This window comes from Ptychodera flava, chromosome 3 (genome assembly GCF_041260155.1).
Source record: "Ptychodera flava strain L36383 chromosome 3, AS_Pfla_20210202, whole genome shotgun sequence".
Lineage (NCBI taxonomy): Eukaryota > Metazoa > Hemichordata > Enteropneusta > Ptychoderidae > Ptychodera > Ptychodera flava.
In genome coordinates, this window is record NC_091930.1 from 40,491,946 (window position 1) to 40,511,426 (window position 19,481).

General features: G+C 39.0%; 2 long non-coding RNA genes across 2 annotated transcripts; one reads left to right on the plus strand and one right to left on the minus strand.

Moving 5' to 3' along the window:
• Window positions 1–550: 550 nt before the first annotated feature.
• LOC139130039 (uncharacterized) lies at window positions 551–2,596 on the minus strand. Its single transcript, XR_011551756.1, has 3 exons — window positions 2,427–2,596; window positions 1,932–2,120; window positions 551–790 (listed from the first exon to the last, which is right to left on the minus strand). It is a non-coding gene; the product is annotated as an uncharacterized lncRNA (long non-coding RNA).
• Window positions 2,597–6,032: 3,436 nt separating this feature from the next.
• Window positions 6,033–10,870, plus strand: LOC139130015 (uncharacterized). Its single transcript, XR_011551745.1, has 4 exons — window positions 6,033–6,546; window positions 7,133–7,266; window positions 8,521–8,605; window positions 10,438–10,870. It is a non-coding gene; the product is annotated as an uncharacterized lncRNA (long non-coding RNA).
• The last annotated feature ends 8,611 nt before the right edge of the window (window positions 10,871–19,481 follow it).

Consider the following 19,481-nt stretch of genomic DNA (forward strand, 5'->3'; position numbering starts at 1 on the left):
GAAAGCAAATCAAACCATTAACTTCCACGTTCACATATTTTATTTAATTTAGATTGAAACCAAAGCATAAGTGCAAAAATTATTGTCATTAATTACAAAATGCAAATTATGCGTTTTTGTATGAAACAAAGCTCGGCTGTAACAATATACTAGGACCTATGCGTTTAATTCTGTTTCGCAAACGCTTTTTAAGGAGACTGAAATTTTTGAAAGCAAATGAAATTATATTATTAAAATTTCCATCTCGCATATGCTCTATGTACATTTCAACAAAACAGAGTATGGCAATCCATTACAACCTGTGTAACAAATATAACGTATTTCTGATAGATTGCCCAAGACCAAAAATTGTAAACTACCCCATTGCGAACATTTCAAAGAACGTCGTCAACTGATTGCCCAAAAATACATTGTATTATGATTTAACATTAACTTGAACAAATCTACATGCGGCCATCTCTGTATGACATTTTGTGTTTGCCAGCAAACCTTTCAGGAAAAATGCTACTTCGGTCACAAGAACAAGAAAACCTACCATGGATCTCAGTCGGATAAGTCACCATTGCATTTTCGTATCCTTCCGAGTATTTTAACGCCGGGTCTTGTTTGCCTGTGCAATTCTCTAGGTATAACAGCAGCTCGTTCTCTGCCTTGTTAGTTCCGGGAGGTAATCCACTAAGAAGAAAACTCGTCTTGTTGATTGGTGCTCTTCGGCATGGTGTTACCTTTCTCACAGATAATATAGCATCGTCTACCTTGTGGACTCGTCCGTCCAAGACCCTATCCGCGTCTGTATTTATGACAGAGGGAATGAAAAATAAACCTAGCATCATCATTTGGTTTTAAAAGACTATCAGCGTTATCAGTTAACAATTTAATTTTTAGTGTTAATTTGTTCTTCTTGCTCTGGTTAAACTGATAACAGAAGCCCTATAACTCGACGTAACTTGGCTCATACTTGTCTATGTTCACATTGTATCTGTGTACTTCGAAAGTCTTTTATAAAATTGGTGACAGACCCATCGCTAGCAAACACGACCATAAGTTGCTTTACAATCGCTCAATTAACAATGGCTCAAGCATTTCAATATTTTGTTTTACATCTAACCTTAAGCCCACCCCAACTCCCAGCATGAGGCAAGTGCGATTGCCATCACTGTCAATCCAAGAGCTGCTGCAGTTAGACTTTTTTTGCTTAATAGTTCTCTCTGATGAACCCTAAGGTTGACACCTGCATTCCTTACAACCTTATGCAATGAATGATTGACCGCCACCTTTTCCTGAGTGATGAAAATCTCTCTCTCTCTCTCTCTCTCTCTCTCTCTCTCTCTCTCTCTCTCTCTCTCTCTCTCTCTCTCTCTCTCTCTCTCACTCTCTCTCTCTCTCTCTCTCCCTCTCTCTCTCTCTCTCTCTCTCTCTCTCTCTCTCTCTCTCTCTCTCTCGCTCTCTCCTCTCTCTCTCTCTCTCTCTCTCTCTCTCTCTCTCTCTCTCTCTCTCTCTCTCTCTCCATCATCATCATCATCATCATCATCATCATCATCAATTTAATTTCTATTTCCATAGGCATATTGTCTGAGATGAGTTAATCTATTTCAAATTGTTCCTTATATCTTGGAGTAATAATACCCTTCTACTTATGGGGTGATAATTAGTGCGTTCACAAGACAAACGCACACAAAGGGTCACTTCATTCTACTCCTACAGTGGAATTTATCCTTCCACCAATGGGGTTATTATATAGTCGAGTCTTGAAAAGATATAGAAACGATCATACTACTGTTACTTTTTCCATTTAAGGTGCACCTAACAGTGGTGAAATCCACGAATAGTAAAATGTCCACGATCAAGTCATAATAATACAAGATGAGGACTTAACATTGTGTGCCATACTATGAACTTATCATGGCTAGCCAAGTTTCTTGTATGCTCACCTCGTAAATGTTTAAAGGTTACATGCAAACGGCCATTCGTCTTTTTAGTTTCCAGTATTTTACCACCACCCGAGACATCCCTATTGGCAAAGTACAGTTTTAAATGCTCCATACTCGTCTGTGACTTGAAGCCTGTGACTTCTATGGTAGTTTGTTGGGACATCGCCTCGTCATCACTTGTATCGTGTCCTGTTTTCACAAACAAAGAACTCGCCAGGTAAAATATCACACAAATGGTAAACCTGCTTGGAAGGACAAGGTGATATATTTGCTGATTACGGCGTCATTGAAAATTGTCACTTCAGTTTATTATACGAAATGTGTGAGTGGAATGAAGCAACGCAAATATAAAGAGCTCCTTCATGACGTGCTAATTGATGAACACCATTGATTTTCATCTTCGAGCAAGTCTTCTTTCTAAAATATGGTATCGGCCTCGTACCCTATAAACGGTAGCAAAGCATTAGAAAGTTTAAAATATGATCACCAACAAACCTTCTCCGTCGTTATCGTACAAAAGTTCACCTTTTGAAGAAACGACGTCTTCATTCATTTTGGATGGCGTGCGCGACTGTGGGCAAGACTTGTTTCTCGCTAGCGTAGGGTAGTGGCGTCCATCCTGCTTGTCTTCAATTTCGTTCTGCGACTGAAGACTGCTTCCTAAGTGCTCCTGTTGAAGTAGCACACATTAAAGTCTGTTTTGTAAAGGCTTACATCACAGTATGATACTGTTGGAGATCATTCAAATTTGTGATGGCATTTCCATTTTTTCAGTATAGTGTACAATATATCACCATGGTGCATGGCAAATCAGCATTGACATGATTTTAAACAGATGTAACATCTGTGATATACATATAAATTACTTTAGTCTTAAAGGTGAAGTTGCCATTTTATAACGCTTACAATTCAACTAACATAGAACAAGTAACTGAGTTCTGATTATAGATTAAGAAACCATTGGCTGAGTCATTGTGAAGTGAAATTGGTCTGGGAATATCCGGGAAAAAGCTGAGAAAGTATTTTCTTTCTATCTAAGCAATACTGTACCCCCTTTAGGTCCATAATGGACAAAAGGAAACTTTTCACGGCATAAAGTAGAGGCGAAGCCGAATAAAATATGGAGTGCAAAGTTTGCTGGAGTCCATTATAGGCAGGGAGGGGATCCATTATTGCTATTATTTTACAGTTTTGGCATTAACAGTGAATTTGCAGGTGTAGAAAACTAATAAAAAAGGAAATGTAAACTGAGTTTGAAACAATTGAGCATCGTCCGGCATTAGCGGCCCTGAATCTGTATACTGTATACATTTACTCTGTACTGCACTGGACACGCACGTTCAACACAAAAAATGAGCGGTACCCAGTAGGTTCTTTCATGGCTCGATTTGGAAATACAAAACGATGTATTTTTGAAGGAAATGAAAAGGAATTGCATCCCTACCGCTATATCGAACTTGAAACATCAACTTGCAATATGATGACATTCAAAAAGCTGAAACGCGCTGAAATGCCAGGCACAAGAAGACGGGGTGCATTATAATAACGGTATTAAAACTTATCATGTACAAGTCGTCATGAGGTAACCTCTTTCAGCAGGTAACTTCTCAGCTGACAATACTAGATCTACTTCTCAGGGCAAACTACATTGTTGTGTGGTGGTCTCACAAATGGAACAATTTTATTATGGAACTCTCTCCACCGAGCTAGACTCAATCCACAAGGTGGCAACAAAGATGGCTTGACTTGTGGTGATGGAGACATTTTAAAATTTCTCTAAACACGATCTGCAGTGCTCATCATCTGTGACCAGTTTTCTCACATACGCAACACTAGATTATCCTTGGTAAATCGAAAATAAATTAAGTCTATAGGGTTTCAAACACTGTGGGGAAAAAACTTATCCATAGATACCACGTGAATTTACATGATTATGGACTTATAAATAGAACTCTGGCTTGCATAATATATTACTTACTCTACCCTTGAACTTCTTGATAAAATATCTACCAGCTGCACAACTGTGTAATTATAACTTCTAGGATAAAACCGGCGTATTTCACCGAAACAATAATCACAGATACACTTTTGGTATTGATAAGATTTTTGGTCGAGTCACTTAAAAAAGGAAAACAGTCGCCTTTGTCGTTACTGTCAGAAGTACCAACACAGGAACATTACAATATCATCAATGTATCAGTGAAAATAACGAGTCATTGTTGTGGACCAATTAGGTGTCAATATTTTGTGCGACTAGGTGCTAAGAAATGACAATGAATCTAATCATGTAAGTTAGCCCTATATGTCATGTATAATAAGGCCCTTGTTTTATTTTGCCCAGCACAATTATCTGCATGGCGATGGCAACCATCCTTTCTCAACCATGCTCTTCAAAATAATTATGAAGCATGCTTGCAACATTATTTGCAGCATCATGAGCATGTCACGTCTTGTTATCGACACCAATGGTCTGTGACTCATTAAACAAATACTCCATTTGTCATGGGAGACCATCATTACATATACCAAAGCAATTTAAACGGAGTAAATTAAGAACATAAAGTTGACTGACAAGACGAGATTGATGTGGTAAGAAAAAAAACTGAGCAAAATCAAAATTATATTATATCATGCTACATGCGCCATTCTGATTGGACGAGAACTGCACTCCACCGATGCTAAAATACTGTTTTAGCACTGATAGCAGTGCTAAAACGGGCCCCTAAACCAGCATTTCGAAAATTGTCCGGTCGATGTATTTGAACGTAAACCATAGACCCTCGAGAAAGACCGAAACAGTCCACTTTGTTTCAAAGACCGAAGACCGAATTTTGATACAAAGATAAGGTATGGGTCTGTAACTCACCTCTTGGTGTAAATAAGTTGGGATCGATGATGAAAGACATCTCTGAAGCAGCACGTTTGGGTGTGATGCACACAAATATTAGGGCGACAGTGCACCATGCACTTTGCTTGATATTTCGGGAATCGAGACGCAATATGGCGTTGAATGCCTGCCAAAATTAAGCTATGACATTTGTAATTACGACATGCCATGATGAGATGCAAAATGCGAAAATTTGACATGCAGACTTGACATTCGTAATTACGACATGCCATGATGAGGTACAAAATGCGAAAATTTGGACATGCAGACTTGACATTCATAATTACGACATGCCATGATGAGGTACAAAATGCGAATATTTGGACATGCGGACTGACATTCTTACATGAAGAATGCGAGAATTGGCTATGGGGACATTCAATGCGAAGTTGCATTTGATCATGCGCAATGAAGACCCGCGATGCAACATGCGGACATGCCATTATGCGATGCAAAATGCAGACATGCCATTATGCGATGCGAAATGCAGACATGCCATTATGCGATGCGAAATGCAGACATGCCATTATGCGATGCGAAATGCAGACATGCCATTATGCGATGCGAAATGCAGACATGCCATTATGCGATGCGAAATGCGAATATTTGACATGCAGACTTGACATTCGTAATTACGACATGCCATGATGAGGTACGAAATGCGAATATTTGGACATGCAGACTTGACATTCTTAATTACGACATGCCATGATGAGGTACAAAATGCGAAAATTTTGACATGCAGACTTGACATTCATAATTACGACATGCCATGATGAGGTACAAAATGCGAATATTTGGACATGCGGACTTGACATTCTTACATGAAGAATGCGAGAATTGGTATGGGGACATTCAATGCGAAGTTGCATTTGATCATGCGCAATGAAGACCCGCGATGCAACATGCGGACATGCCATTATGCGATGCAAAATGCAGACATGCCATTATGCGATGCGAAATGCAGACATGCCATTATGCGATGCGAAATGCAGACATGCCATTATGCGATGCGAAATGCAGACATGCCATTATGCGATGCGAAATGCAGACATGCCATTATGCGATGCGAAATGCAGACATGCCATTATGCGATGCGAAATGCAGACATGCCATTATGCGATGCGAAATGCAGACATGCCATTATGCGATGCGAAATGCAGACATGCCATTATGCGATGCGAAATGCAGACATGCCATTATGCGATGCGAAATGCGGACATGCCATTATGCGATGCGAAATGCAGACATGCCATTATGCGATGCAAAATGCAGACATGCCATTATGCGATGCAAAATGCGGACATGCCATTATGCGATGCCGAATGCCGACATGAGGAGTAGAAGCTTTGAATTAGGCTACCTTTTTTCCAGCAAGCTAGGAGGTCACCTTACATCCACAATGCATCTGTCTTTCAACTATTTGCAAACATGGCGTCGAGTCTTGAACTCCGAGCCCTGGAGCTGGTACAAGTGAGGCCGATGAGCGACAACGCAGTGCGTTGCAAGCACCTGCTGCCATGGAGAAGTTGAATTTACAAAGATACGGACTCTGTATAAAAAGGCCCGTTTCACGGATGAAAATGGCGACTACAATCACGTCCAAAAAATTTGGAAAACAATTTCCAAACTGTCCAAAGCTGAAATCTGTTGGTGGTGTTTTGCTATCGGTCGGCAGGTAGCTGTCAATTGGACCCAACGCCGAGTCGCCAAGTGGCTGAAGAGCAGGTGTTGTGCCCCTAACCTTACTTCTATACGATATTTCAGATTGTATTGCATAGTTTTATTTCGATTTAAAACAGTCGCTGGTCTTTATAATTTTGCGACGACATTCTCTTAGTTATACAACGCCGCGCCGCCACTCGGAGACGGCAACGTGGTCCACAGCGCTAGGTAAAGTACAGTAACTACCGCAGTCATCTGAGAATTGGACGTAAATTGCCATCGAGCTCTAAACATAAAATTGGGTACACTACAGATGTTGATTATACAACAATACAGTAGAAGTGACATTGTTTATTTATTATCTTTTTACTTTCTAGTCTACACGGATGTATATTCAGAATGGGTTCATCAGATTTTAAGACGTATGATACAGATTTGCTATGTTGACTTTGATGCTGTTTTGTCAGTGGCACATGATGATCATATTCCAAAAGGATTTTTAAAGAATGCCATTGAAAGTTTTTCTTTTTATAGTTGCTCTTCCAAGAACATTATCAAAATGTTTTGACTGATTAAACAGAAAGATTTTCTTTGTGTAGTGTTTTGATTGTGAAAAACCACCGACATACATTTCCTCATCTTTTTGCAGATTAACATGAAAGCAGATATTATAATCGAAATTTTGGCAGGGAATGTTGGCAGAGATGAAGTAATAAGAAGGCTTAGACATCACCATCGTGATTCCAATCAAGTGTTTTATGATTTGTCAGCTATAAGTGGCAAGTAAGCAAAACATATACATACATATTTTTTTAGCTACGATAGACTAATAGTCTATAGAAGCTATTGGGATGGGTATCCGTCCGGCATCCATTGTCAGTCTGTATGTATGTATGTATGTCTGTTTGTGAGGATGTCCGTCCACTCAAATATCTGGGGAACTGTAGTACTTACAGACTTGATATTTCCTGTGTTGATGAACATATGATTATGACAAAATATTTTTTTTAGTTTTTAGCTCATATTTGGTTTTGTATATAAATACCAAAAAGAGCTTACATGATGAGTCGGTGGCGTCTGTCTGTCTGTATGTATGTATGTGGATAAGTATGTGCGGATGTATGTCCGTCACACACAAAGGCTACCATACCGCCAAAGCTACCATCTCAGTATTTGGTGTACAGGTAGATGCAGGGGTTGAGATATGATGTTGTTCAAATGAACACGTCAGTGTCAAAAATGTGCAAATGAGGTAAGAAAAAGGGAAATTCTGCAAATGTGCAGGAGTGATGGCATGCCACTTAAAGACAGGCTAACTCCACTGACCTTGAGTCATATCCTGTCATTGTTTATGAACTGTTCTATTAACAGACCTGCTCAAACCATAGACAAGAGAGGGGAAGACTGTCTATGCTCAACTAAGAGGGGCTAGCTGTTTCTGCTATGCATGTTGCTAAGTTGACCTCCAGTACCTAAGTTTCAGACCTTATTTACTTTTGTTATTCTTGTTTTTCTGGTTTAAATACTTCTTGTTGTTTTCCTGGTTGTACTGTGCAGAAATCATTGTCATAACATCAACGTAGAATTATCCTGCTCTGAACAGATAGAAGCAACATTTATTGTTGATCTTTGGTACCCAAACTGATATATACCAATTCTGATCAAATTTGAGTGACACCGTATAATTGCAGTATTTTTTAATATTGTTGAAAATATGCAAATTAGCTCAAAAAAGTCACACAGTCTTATCACCAGTATCAGCACTCCACACCAGCTACCACGCATCGACATGTATGTCAAAGAAAGTTTATTTTCACACTCCTCATATGATGCAAGTTTTGCAAAGATGACTACGTGGTAGACTTTACCGGTTCAAGCCTCTTGTATGTGTCCAACTAAAGTTATGCTGAGTATGACACTGGGTTGAAATTGGACTCTTAGTCTAAGTAAAATAGACAGTGAGATACTGTACAACATAGAATTGAAAAATGAAGAATAATCATCAAAACATTGACATTTGCCCATTTTATATTCCAGATGAAAACCACGATGAATTCAGTTCAAGATGTGATGGGTTCTACATCCATGGCATCAACATCAACAGACCATGGACCTACAAGTGGTAAGCTAAATGATTCATTTCCCTGTACACAAAGTACAGCGTAACAGTAATAATATCTGTTATCATATACCTAGATTCACGTGCCTATATAAAGCTTCGTGAGAAAGCACCCTTACATCCATGCATTTTTTTAACGTATCACGCCGCAGCCCAGTGCCCAAATTTGGATGAACGCGTTGAATTCTGCACGTCCAAATATGGGCAATCGTGTTCACTGTTGAACTATATGAACTGCTTCAATACTTGTTACAAGCGTGTTGCTATCGGGAATGTTATATTTGTACATAAAGTCAAAGCAAGATTAGGAAAACGTCTGCTCGCTAAGATTGTATAGTGGCGACAGTGGAGTCGGGCTGGTGACATTTAATATTTCTAAAGTCAAGTGAAATCCATCGTAGGCCTATCCTAAGTGCGTGCCAAATGACACTAATTTACATCACGCATTTGTCCTTCTTTAATACACCTTGATTACAACCTGGATCTCTGTTGCTCATGTATGAAGCTTTGCGTGTTCTTCTGCAGGTAAACAAATAACGTCATTATGTAAGTAAATCAACTATGTGAAGAGGCCATTGCTTTTCTGAAAAATTGACACAAATGGCAATGAATATTTGATATTGCACAAATTTTTACCTCAGAACAACTAAATATTATGTTAAGTACATATTTATCATTCCATACGGTATATGATAAAACCTTTACGGCCCAGATACAAGTTTTGCGGACCATAGTCGCACGGCATATGGGCCCTCACACTCGGGCCCTTCCGCCGTACGACCTTGGCCTGCTAAACTCGTATCAGGGCCGTAAAGATTATTACTTAAGGTCCATGCATCCTTCAATCATCAGACAAATGAAGTTAAAGGATCCTTACCCCACTTTCTTTTAAATCTTTGGGACATACCATTCTATTTGTATGTGGTGTTAAACTTTGATAAATAATATTTGTTTTGATGGCGACATTTTGAAACCAACTCAGATTGTTTGTTTAACAGCAAAGATTTCTCAGTATTGATAATGTGCAGCTTTTCTGATATGCAGAGATTGCATCGCTTGCTTATGTTAGAGTAGCTCGTCAATAATTGACCATGAAATGTCTGTCTGTGTGCCTGTATGTGTGTATGTATGTCTGTATGTATGTGTGTGTGTATGTATGTATATATGTATGTACGTATGTAGGTACTATCTGTCTATCTATCTGTCAGTCTGTCTGCAGTTACGCATTTAGGTATTTACCCATTTCAACAACGTATATGTCTGTAAGTATGTCTGTGTGTATGTATGTATGCATGTATCAAAACCTCAAAACCACAGCACCTGCCATCTTATTCTTCTGTGTACAGGTGGGCCCTGGGGTGGAGATTTGAATTTGGTAAAATATCAAAATGTCAATGTCAAAAATTTTGCAAATGAGTCAAAAAAAAGTAAAATCCTGCCAAGTGCTGAAGCTCAGTAACTACTGGCCAGATTTGGCTGAAACTTGGTATGCATGTACCTAAGGGTAACCTTAGTTGTGTGTCTTATAATTTGTATTTTTTAGGCAAATTTCCACCATTTTTGGTAAAAAAACCCCATTTTATCTGAAATTGCTTGTCCACTTCTTTTGAAAGTTGGTATGAATGTTCACAGGGGTAAACCTTGGTAAGTATGTCCAAATTGTGACAAACCATGAAATGTAATCATGTAATCAAAGTAGCCATTAACAACTGGGGCTGCGACATCAACGATTACTTGTCACTCAGGACAGTCATTTTAGGATCACGATCAGTAGGAATTGTTTAGATCATGCAAATGTTATGTAATCAAAGTTACTTGTCTTTTTATTTCTTCAGACACTGCAAAACACACACCTTCTGCTATGACACCCCTGGAAACACTTGAAGAATGGAGGAAAACAACTATCAGTGGGCATGCTAGACCACCAAAGATATACTACATCCAAGATGCCAAGTCACCATTTCAACAAATGTTTGGCATTTATGAGAAGAAAGTTGATCTTTTCATTCATCCATCTGTAACATTAATTTCTGGTATTAAGGAAGAGGCTGCAGTGGATGTTTGGGATCCATCCAGAGAGTTCTTCCACCTGACATTTCAAACACTGACAAGAAACACAGAGGAACCTTTGTATGAGGGAAAAATGGAACATCTGTTACAAGTACTCAAACAATCAGTTATAAGTCAGGAACTTTTTGAACTTGTTGGTAAAGCAATTGCACATGGATTAAAACTGATATGACACCAATGTCTTGCAATTACATGTAACACATGCATTTGCACTCTATTTTTTCATGTTTAGTTACATTGTTGCAAATTAAATGCTGAACTTTTGTTTCATGTCACTGCTGAAGAATGCTGCTAAATTGTGGGGAAAGATTCTGTGTTATATCCCCACGGATACTGTCCAGGGGGACTTATAGTTTTGGTTGTGTGCTTGCGTGCATCCGTTCATGGAGATATCTCAGAGACGTCTGGAGCGATTTCATTCAAACTTGGTACAAGGGTTACTCCTTATGTCAGGCATATGCACATCAAATTGTTTTGCGATCTGACCAAATATGGCCGTGTGACGGTCATTTTATTGAGAAAGCGGGGACTATGTCATTGACAATGACTTTTTGAAAAAGAGCTCTATTTCTAAAGCGACTGCACTAAATTTGATGAAACTTTGTGAAGATGTTTGTCACACAGAGCTCTGATAGCACACAGTCAGTATTCCATCAATTAATTGCTAATTTGCATATTTGATGAACTTTTTGTAATTAGGGTGATATGTATAGAAATACTGCAGCAAATTTGATGAAACTTGGTATAGATCTTTAGCACACAGTGTCATATAAGTTTGCAAAGACACTTAGTGGTGTCATTCAAATTAATTGCTAATTTGCATATTTAATGAACTTTCCTAATTAGGGGCTATGTCCAGAAATACTGCATCAAATTTAATGAAACATGATACAGATGTTGATCTTTCAGTACTGTAATACTGTGAGAAGTCATTAAGCAGTATCAAGTCAATTGATTGCTATGTTGCATATTTAATGAACTTTCATAATTAGTATGATTTGTCTAGAAATACTGTATCAAATTCATGTGTTACAGATGTCGATCTTCCAGTACGGTTATGTCATGCAAATATATGTAGAAGTATCATGTCAATTATTTGCATTTGAGGTGCATAAAAATTTTTAATTAATCACACAGGTGATTCCTAAGAAAGTGAATTTTCAGAATGGAGAAAATTGCCTAAAAATTTAAAACATTTGTAGTTTCATTGCAATTTGAGCAAATCTGCTCAAATCACCCCTGAGGTTATAGACACTAAATGTCGAGGCTATTTGAGCAGGTTTTGAACAATGTCTCTTTAAATTTATCATTTTTGCAGTTTGTACAGCTCATTTGCATATCTCCAATGCTCACAAAAAAAATAATCTGTCCAATCCCCTTACATACCTTCACAGCAACTATCAGAGTAATGAATACAGCACTTTTCAACTTTCACAGTTGATGGACAGACAGACAAGCATACCAATATAACTACGACAGATACCGTACCTACAATATGTTACCTTGTCACATATTCACAGAGTAGTAGCTAAAATTCATAGATTTGTAGGCAAAAAGCTAAACGGTAAAGTCCTACTGGTATTCAAATACAGTGTTCTTTGTTCATGAAACCTCCAAAAAACCTGTGCATGTGTGAATGCAAATCCAAGAATGTAATTACTCGGGCCTTGTGATAAGTCTAGTAAATCATACACTTTATACTATCCCTATTCTTAGCATTTTTTGGTAAAGAGCAAACATATATTTGAACCATATCTGATACAAAGACATTGCAAACATCTACCAATTCACACATGTTGCTAGGTTTTTAGTGATTGACAGTTTATGGCATTACATACTCTGTGCTTCCTATGCTTGCAGAACAAGACTGATGAGGTTTTCCCCTTGAATAAGTTAAGCCTGGTTTAAAATCACTACACATGTAAAACTTAAAGTCCATATCACTGGGTATAAGTGTGGCCCATACTGCCACCAGAGTTAGGGGTGTATGGGTCCCACCACAAGTTTCTTGTTGTTGTTGTTTATTTTGATAGTTTGGAGTATGATATGTATTGCCAATGAAGATTTATACCATCAACCTAAAGGGTCTTGGTCTTATAAAACTGGTTTTCTGAAGATTTCTTGTTGAGGTTGTTCTCTTCACTCAGTGACACTGTATCACAGACCCTAGTTTCCTCTATACAGGCTATAATTGCATGCATAGTGTCATGTATTTGTCCTGTGATAATCTCATGCTGTTTCATCATGAGTGTGACTGCCTATTGCACTAAGGAAAGCAAACAAGTTGTAAGTTGCTAATCTGTGGCTGCTGTCATTAGATTATCACCATTGCTAGTGCGTTTATTGTTGACAAAAGACCAAGACGCCAAAAAATCAGTAGATAAAAGTTTTGTTGGCAATGTACACATCATACTCATATTATATACTACAACTTATATAATAAATTAAAGCTGCAAGCTGCGTTGGCAGGCCCAGGCAGTTGCCATGGTTTCAGATGCTTGCAATGATGATACTATGAGCAAAGTTTTAAATGGTTTTTGGTTTTTGTAAAGATGAATTCTGAACACCATGTCATGGTTATTTAGATTTCGCTGGTAATGGTAGGTGTAACGCAAAACCCAACTGGTTGCCAAACAATGTAACCGATGTAAATGCCTTTGCAAACTTGAAAGTGCTCAAAGTAAGGATGACACAAGGAAACTCAGTTCAATTGGGATAAAGATTTTTAAAGATTAAATTTGGATTTCAATATCAGTGCAGCAAACAAAGTCTGGGAAAGTGAGACTAACCACTTACTATATCTAAAGAAAGACAATACCACACTTCGTACAATTTTATGATAAGTACACACAAGCCAAATTTACTGCATGTAAGTGTGTGATTTTTAACTGTCATAATTTTGATACCATGACACAGCACTCAATTTTAAAATATACAAGAAATACTTGACATTTAACCATCTATTGTACTGGTCAGAATTTTTTCACTCATTGGAACAGTACAGTATGACTTCATGTAGTCATGTTTGTTATTTGCTACACAATGATACATGAAAGACTATGTTTATAGATCTACACTGAGGTAGAGTCACAAATGCCATCTGTCTCATACTTGTATGAGTATTGTGAAAATTGAATGAAGTTTAAGCGATTGTTAATAAATGCATATATTTATTGATATTGTAAATTGTGTGGTACTGTTCTTCCAAGTCTTAATAACTGTGGCTATCCACCCTTTGTAAAATATATAGCAAAAATACTATGCATGGATCAGACAGAGTGCTGTCACTTGCACATCAATTAATACTTTATTCGCAGTGTACACAACAGGTACAATCAATGTCTCATTAGAGATGGTCCCAAACATTGCTCCTTGTTCAAATATGCCAGGCGCTTTTTTCACATCAAAATTCATAGACTGCATACTGGTCATGTTAATTTATTTAATGCACTATACAAAATTTTCATCGCTTGAATACAGTAAGCTACCTTTACAAACAACAGTGACCATCACTGTTAATATCAGCCACAAACAACAGGAGGATAATATGTAAGTTGTTCACATCTAAGGGCAGCACGTATCATGCTTCAGTTTTCCAGCAAACACACACATATGCCATCAAATGTTACGTGCAGCCCTCAAAACATTTGATTACACAGTTGGTACTTGATCCTCAGTAATGCTGAACGAGGGCCGTCCTCGGGAATTTGCTGGTTTCAACAACGGTACTCAGGCTTCAAACCATCATCACAGAGCCATCCAGACTAGCCAGAACATCAATGGCGCCAATGACAAGCTGAACAGGGCTGACAACATCGTCGTCGATTATTCCAAAAGCATTCGAGTTAGAAAGAAGACGATGGACATTCACATATTTTCTTTGGAAGAAATCGTGAAACTGATCATCCATACGTTATGAATTGAGATCGAGAAGTAGAGATTGAATGCTCCTACTACCTCCATGCTCGAGCGTACATGGCGATTTATAAAATCAGAGTTCAACGGATTGCTTGATTTTGACATTTGGCATATATGTATACTCTGAGTAACTGGTGTCCTTGCTAGCTTACCACAGAAGGCCACACAAGCACTTCTCTGATGCTCTTTTACGGTGACCCAAAACTACCTGTTCTCCGCATTCAAAGTCTGCGTCGCATTCAATTGTTTTTCTCTCACATATGTCTCCGCATTCAAAGTCTGCGTCGCATTCAATTGTTTTTCTCTCACATATGTCTCCGCATTCAAAGTCTGCGTCGCAATCAAATGTTTTTCTCTCACATATGTCTCCGCATTCAAAGTCTGCTTCGCAATCAAATGTTTTTCTCTCACATAAGCTTATGTCTCCGCATTCAAAGTCTGCGTCGCAATCAAATGTTTTTCTCTCACATATGTCTCCGCATTCAAAGTCTGCGTCGCAATCAAATGTTTTTCTCTCACAATGTCTCCGCATTCAAAGTCTGCGTCGCATTCAAATGTTTTCTCTCTCACATATGTGTCCGCATTCAAAGTCTGCGTCGCAGTTAATTGTTCCTCTCCTGAATGGGCCACAGGCGGCCCAAACACTATTAATAAGCTTATTATTGAGTTTTTCTCAGTTTCCTCTATCAGTTCTTCTCCCTTTCTTCACGCTCTGACTGGTCGTAGGAAATAAAAAGAAATTACTTTATAGCCTAACCTAGCCTCTTGACTCTTTATTTATTTTACACCCCATTACAAGGACGTTTATCTCTCATATACACACATCTTGCAATTAATTAGTCAACATGACTAATTATGCTAATCCGTGGACTTATCAGGATTTTGTAGGTTAGTCAACATCGCGAAAGAGAGGAAAGGTTACTAAAACTCCTTTATTTACATCTCTATCTTTCCAATGTTGACCAACCCTTGATAAGTCCTCGGATTAGCATAATTAGTTGTGTTGACTAATTAATTACAAGATGTGTATATGAGAGATAAACATCCTTGTAATGGGGTGTAAAATAAATAAAGAGTCAAGAGGCTAGGTTAGGCTATATAGTCATTTATTTTATTTACTACGATCAGTCAGAGCATGAAGAAAAGGAGAGGGACTGATAGTCACAGAGAAAACTTAGAAAAACTCAATAATAAGCTTTATTAATAGTGATTGGGCCGCCTGTGGATGGTCGTCCCAGTCAATGATTTTGTCATCAACACATGAAGGCGTTGGCAAGTTTTGGTGAGCGTGACCCTCACTCCATGACCCATGATTGCATCCGGAAAAAGTATCACTCTTTTAGTGTTCGTGATCGCGAAAAGCTCTTTTTGAAGGTAAGTGACAAAGTAATTTATTGTATTGTAAGCTTATGGGGTTAATGATCTAGCCAAGGGGGTACGCTGCTCACCAGTATAGGCGCATCATCCATCATCATCCCACGTGAGCGTCCGAATGTAAAACGGCAGCCCGTCCCACAACTGCCAATACATCCAGGGCTAGACGGTGGCTAGATCATTAACCCCATAAGCTTACAATACAATGAATAACTTTGTCACTTACCTTCGAAATCAATGAGCTTTTCGCGATCACGAACACTGAAAGAGTGATACTTTTTCCGGATGCAATCATGGGTCATGGAGCGAGGGTCACGCTCACAAAAACTTGCCAGCGCCCTCATGTGTTGGTGACAAAATCACTGACTGCGACGCCCATCTAGGAGAGAAACAATTGAATGCGACGCAGACTTTGAATGCCGAGACATATGTGAGAGAAAAACAATTGAATGCGACGCAGACTTTGAATGCGGAGACATATGTGAGAGAAAAACATTTGATTGCGACGCAGACTTTGAATGCGGAGACATATGTGAGAGAAAAACATTTGATTGCGACGCAGACTTTGAATGCGGAGACATATGTGAGAGAAAAACATTTGATTGCGACGCAGACTTTGAATGCGGAGACATATGTGAAGGAAAAACGTTTGATTGCGACGCAGACTTTGAATGCGGAGACATATGTGAGAGAAAAACATTTGATTGCGACGCAGACTTTGAATGCGGAGACATATGTGAGAGAAAAACATTTGATTGCGACGCAGACTTTGAATGCGGAGACATATGTGAGAGAAAAACATTTGATTGCGACGCAGACTTTGAATGCGGAGACATATGTGAGAGAAAAACATTTGATTGCGACGCAGACTTTGAATGCGGAGACATATGTGAGAGAAAAACATTTGATTGCAACGCAGACTTTGAATGCGGAGACATAAGCTTATGTGAGAGAAAAAAAATTGAATGCGACGCAGACTTTGAATGCGGAGACATATGTGAGAGAAAAACAATTGAATGCGACGCAGACTTTGAATGCGGAGACATATGTGAGAGAAAAAAATTGAATGCGACGCAGACTTTGAATGCGGAGAACAGTAGTTTTGGGCCATCGTTACCGGTTCGTAATACCATAGACCCTTCATGGAGCTCAAGAGACCGTAAGATGGTGTTTATTCGAGGCCGACCATGTTTGCGAATACACCGGTGCATTGTGGATATGAGGTGACCCCCTAGTTTGCTGGAAAAGGTAGCCTAATTCAAAGATTCTACTCCTCATGTCAGCATTTCGCATCGCATAATGGCATGTCTGCATTTCGCATCGCATAATGGCATAATGGCATGTCTGCATTTTGCATCGCATAATGGCATGTCCGCATGTTGCATCGCGGGTCTTCATTGCGCATGATCAAATGTAACTTCGCATTGAATGTCCCCATAGCAAATTCTCGCATTCTTCATGTAAGAATGTCAAGTCTGCATGTCCAAATATTCGCATTTTGTACCTCATCATGGCATTTCGTAATTATGGATGTCAAGTCTGCATGTCCAAATTTTCGCATTTGTGACCTCATCATGGCATGTCGTAATTATGAATGTCAAGTCTGCATGTCCAAATTTTCGCATTTGTACCTCATCATGGCATGTCGTAATTATGAATGTCAAGTCTGCATGTCCAAATTTTCGCATTTTGTACCTCATCATGGCATGTCGTAATTAAGAATGTCACGTCTGCATGTCAAATATTCGCATTTTGTACCTCATCATGGCATGTCGTAATTATGAATGTCAAGTCTGCGTGTCCAAATTTTCGCATTTGCATCTGGTCATGGCATGTCGTATTGCGAAAGGCATGTCGTAATTACAAATGTCATAGCCTGAATTTTGGCAGGAATAAACGGCCATAGACGCAATGTATCGTACCGCTCTTTAAATGAAGATAGTATTCGTTCATACACAAATAAATTGACACTTCCACACAGTAACAGTGTGTCAGATATTCTTTACCAAAGTTTGGGCTATAACAGATCGGGATGTTCCTAACGATGTAGACCAAGAAGTTCAAAATAACAATGGGATGACTCCTGGCGACTGCGACGATATTTGACATCAAATGCAACGGCAGTGTCAGCGTCCAGCTCTCCCTGCATCGGGCAACACACTCAGAATCTGCACAACTGTTCATCACAGTTTCAGTCATCGCACGTCTGGATTATTTTAAAACTGCTTGTTTTCTGGTACAATTAACGTCCAAATTATCCATCAAAAATAGATCCTGTAACTTCACTGTGCAGTGCCACCACTGAATGTCGCGACGGTATGCGGTACAGAATGAGACAAATCTATTTTTAGTATGCCAAAAATGCCAGGACTATTGTTCTTATGTAAATTTACGAAAAAAATTGTTACTTTTTTCTTTTGATTTGAACTCTTGACCCATTTTCTGTGTGAGTGCAGCAGGTATTTTTGCAAGTATCGTTCGTGTTGCATGCGAATAAAATGCAATGTCGATATGGACGTAATGCGTATTTATCGTAGGATATTGTTTGCCTGTACGGAATCCCAACTTATAAAAATGCTCGGTCTCGGGCGCAGAATTTCCGACGTTCGATCTCTCAGACGTCCGTTTTCTGCATTTGGCGCTTAGAGTTATGAAAATAAGACAACAAGTATACGCAAGTTGATATAATGTAATAGCGATAACCCCCTTCGCAGTCGGGTATACACTCGATTTTGGTACAATTCGCTCCATATAGCACTCGCCTATCGGCTCGTGCTATATGTCGCGCATTGTACCAAAATCTCGTGTATACCCTCCTGCGGCGGGGGTTATTGCTTAAATATAATGTACAGGATGTAAATCATTTGAATAAGGACAATAAGGTGGTAACAGCACAGTGCCGCTAACGTCCGCATCGAAGCATTTCTCATAAGAGCCTCAACTGATGATCTGTCCAGGTCTTCACCTTCCTTGTCACGGTGGTCTTCATCTCCAGTAGCATTGGCTGTACCCTGAGAGCAGTGTCTTGCAAGTTCCGACTGCTCTATCCCAGTTTATGGCTCGTTATCATAACTGTTGTAACCAAGTGATCGTCCGGGACACTGGTGATGACGATCTGACGAATTCTCACAGATGTCAGCGAGGGAAACTTGAGAATTCAATCGTCAATCCGGCGGACTAAAAGTTTCAGCGAGCTCATCTTGCCTTTCTTACAGCAAGGTACGCAAATAGAAATGATTTAGACATCGACCAGTACGCGGAAGGCCACAATAACACCATTCACACAGACAAAAGGTGTGTATGAATTACCTGGATACCAATGTTAACAAACAAAACACAACATATGATATGACCTTACTAAGGTCAAGTATTGAAATATTGTAGAAGTGGCGTGACTGATTCATATTTGGATGGACGACTATTTGATTTGGCTTTCCATCATTCATCTTACTGGGTTTCAACTTTAACCTAATGCCTTTTTGCACAGCGGACTTTGCAAGTGTACCCTTTTTGTCAC